General features: G+C 42.6%; 1 non-coding gene across 1 annotated transcript; it reads left to right on the top strand.

Moving 5' to 3' along the window:
- Window positions 1-2,994: 2,994 nt before the first annotated feature.
- Window positions 2,995-3,062, top strand: LOC138762569 (small nucleolar RNA SNORD50). The gene has a single exon (XR_011356967.1). It is a non-coding gene; the product is annotated as a small nucleolar RNA SNORD50 (small nucleolar RNA).
- Window positions 3,063-3,708: the final 646 nt, after the last annotated feature.

Consider the following 3,708-nt stretch of genomic DNA (forward strand, 5'->3'; position numbering starts at 1 on the left):
TTGACCAAGTGCTTAAAGTGATGTTATCTCAATTGTGAAGCAATCTAAATATCCTGCTTCTCCTAGGTGCTGGTGAACATGATTTCCTTAATTTCTGCACTGGGAACACTGAAATCTGTCATCTGACAATGGATGCAAGTAAGTATGCAGAATAGAAAAATAGTAGCAATGTTCAGTAGGTCAGGAGTTCTTGACAAGTAAGAAATTGTCAACTTTTCAGGTGAATATGAACTGTTTCTCTCCACAGATGCTGTGGCAGTCAGGTTTTTTAAAATTTTTCAGCATCTGCAGTTATTACAGTAGAATCCCCATTATTTGGCAGCTAAAGTGATCATAGGTGCCAGGCTGACTGAGACTCACTCTTCCAATGCCTAACTAATACACCTGTGTTGAGAATTCACCATTTAAAAGTCAAAAGACAGTGCAAAATGTAAAGTAATTTTGGGGGAAAACACAGTATTGTAGTCTTAAATTATACAAGTTCACTTTAATCATGTAATTCCAAGTTACAAATTTAAATTTGAACCCTGCTGCTCCAGCCACGATGTTAACCATGTCACTGACATAGTTAACCCCACTAATTTTAAACTACATTAGAGAGTATAGGACGACCCAAGACTTTAAAACGTTGCCTCAAAAATCAAGGTTGTCTTGATCAAAAATCTGAACCTTGACTGTGAAGTCTCAACAATGCTGCTATCTTCCCCCTCTCTCTCTCTTCTCTCTCTCTTCTCTCTCTCTTCTCTCTCTCTTCTCTCTCTCTTCTCTCTCTCTTCTCTCTCTCTCTCTCTCTCTCTTCTCTCTCTCTTCTCTCTCTCTTCTCTCTCTCTTCTCTCTCTTCTCTCTCTTCTCTCTCTTCTCTCTCTCTTCTCTCTCTCTTCTCTCTCTCTTCTCTCTCTTCTCTCTCTCTTCTCTCTCTCTTCTCTCTCTCTTCTCTCTCTTCTCTCCTCTTCTCTCCTCTTCTCTCCTCTTCTCTCCTCTTCTCTCCTCTTCTCTCCTCTTCTCTCCTCTTCTCTCCTCTTCTCTCCTCTTCTCTCCTCTTCTCTCCTCTTCTCTCCTCTTCTCTCCTCTTCTCTCCTCTTCTCTCCTCTTCTCTCCTCTTCTCTCCTCTTCTCTCCTCTTCTCTCCTCTTCTCTCCTCTTCTCTCCTCTTCTCTCCTCTTCTCTCCTCTTCTCTCCTCTTCTCTCCTCTTCTCTCCTCTTCTCTCCTCTTCTCTCCTCTTCTCTCCTCTTCTCTCCTCTTCTCTCCTCTTCTCTCCTCTTCTCTCCTCTTCTCTCCTCTTCTCTCCTCTTCTCTCCTCTTCTCTCCTCTTCTCTCCTCTTCTCTCCTCTTCTCTCCTCTTCTCTCCTCTTCTCTCCTCTTCTCTCCTCTTCTCTCCTCTTCTCTCCTCTCCTCTCCTCTCCTCTCCTCTCCTCTCCTCTCCTCTCCTCTCCTCTCCTCTCCTCTCTCTCTCTCTATCCCCTTCCTGCTAGCTCTCACTAAAGAGTCCTGGTCAGGCCCTGAGTGCACTCCACAACCTTCCTCAAGCTGAAAACCTGGCTCACCTCCCTGCAAGTGTCCTGATCAGGCCCTTGGCGCACTTTCCTCTCATTGACAACCTGACTTAGCGAAACACGTGTCCTGATCTGCCCTTGGCACACCTTTATCGCACTGACAACTTGACTCACTACGTGCAAGTGTCCTGGTCAGGCCCTCAATGCTTCTTCCTCATGCTGACAACCTGGCTTACCTCCATGTAAGTGGTTATAGCAAAATATATGCAGGCATTTGGGGGTATTGCTGGTGCACTGGGACAAACCTGCAGCTGGCACACTTGATACCTGCCAGACATAGTGATTCTGTAGGAATAAGAATCCATATAGCTGCAGTTTAATGTCTGAGTGATCTTGAGACCAGTAGTTTCTAATGTAGAGAACTGGTCAGCTTATGGCTACCAGCTCTTGCAACAGGAGTTGCATGCTGGATAAAAGACTGATATTGGAACAAACTTAAACTGCACAATTTTAGAAAAGGTTACTGACTTTCACTCAGTGATATTGAAATTCATTCACATTATACTCAAACTCAGGTACATGTCCAGTTTCCTGTTGTTGAAATCTTGCTCATTATATTTGTCCCTCTTGTGTCCTCCTACTTTTAAGTACATATTGTATCAGCTTACACAATATGTCTTTGATTCCAGTATCTTTTCTGATATTGGTGTCCCAGTGTAAAAAGGATTCAGCATTAAGTAAATATTTTTTGTTCTCATGCTTGTTTAGAGCCTTGTATTTGTAATGAATTTGTCCATATGTGTATTGGAACCTTGTTAGCCATTTGGGAATGGATAGGGGAGCGGTGGAATCTATCTGCCAATGCAAAGTTTCCATTGTTCACATTCGTATCCAGTTATTGAGTGCAAGACTAGGAGGGAATTGATCTTTATGGATTATACACTAGGACTGTCTACTTGTTTAGCAGTTAAATTCTCAGTTCTTTACTGTGATATCACAATCTGACATGCCTCTTCCCTCAATTTTGTCTCAGAGCTGACACAGTTGGTGAGGGGCAGCATGGTTGGCGTAACAGTTAGTGCAAGGCCCTTACAGCACCACCAATTGGGACTGGGGTTCGAATCCCACACTATCTGTAAGGAGTTGGTATGTTCTCTCCGTGTCTGTGGGTTTTTCCAGTGGGCTCTAGTTTCCTCTCAACATTCGAAATGTACCAGGTTAATTTGATGTAAATTGGGCGGCACAGACTCGTGGACTGAAATGGCCTGTTACCATGATAAACTTATTTTGACATGAAGGTGCCTTCCATGATTTGAGTCCATTCCAGTTCTCAACTGTTCAATCCCACACCCTTTCCCTATAATTCTTAGAAATGTTGGGTGAAGCTGTTGGTGTAAAAGAAAAGTAGGTAGATTTGAATATCTGAGGTTGAAATAAGTTCTAGTTATATTTGTTGTTTGCTTGTATGGATGCTGTTTGTTTATCACTGGATTCTTGGTCTTATCAATGATGACATTTATAAACCTGAAGTTCTGATGAGAAAAACATAACGGATCTGACTGCTGAGATTTGACCAAGTGCTTGAGGTGATACTACCTTCATCATGAAGTAGTCTAAGCATCTTGCTTCTCCTTGGTGTTGGTGAACCTGATTTCAACAGTCTCTGTACTTGAACACTCTGTACAAATAAGTATTTACGCAGAATAGTAAATACTGGAAATATTTTATGGATCTGGCAACATTTGATGGATTAGATGGTCTGCGAAGCCAAGCCAAAGATTTCATTTGATGACCATTTATCAGAGCTTGGAACAATTGGTGAGCAAATAAATTACAAAAATCTGTAGAGACTGGTTGAAGTAAAACAAAATGTTGGAGAAGCTCAGCAGGTCAAATTGTGTCCTTTATGTAGCAAGTAAAAATAAATAACTGACATTACAGGCTTGATCCCTTCACGGTATGAGAGAATGCTGGCAGATGTCTGAACAAAGGTATGGGGTGGGGGTTGGCAAAAGCATGGGTCCCAACTATGCCTGCATGTTTGTGAGGTTGGAGCAGTCCATGCTACAAGCCAACACAGGCAAGATCCCTCAGCTCTTCCTCCGGCATATCGATGACTCTATTGGAGCTGCCTCAAGTACCTGCAATGAGGTCAACTTACCAACCACTTCACGTCCAACTTCCAACATCGATCCCAAACTCATCTGGTCCATCT

Source organism: Narcine bancroftii, chromosome 4, assembly GCF_036971445.1.
Source record: "Narcine bancroftii isolate sNarBan1 chromosome 4, sNarBan1.hap1, whole genome shotgun sequence".
Taxonomy (NCBI): Eukaryota; Metazoa; Chordata; class Chondrichthyes; order Torpediniformes; family Narcinidae; genus Narcine; species Narcine bancroftii.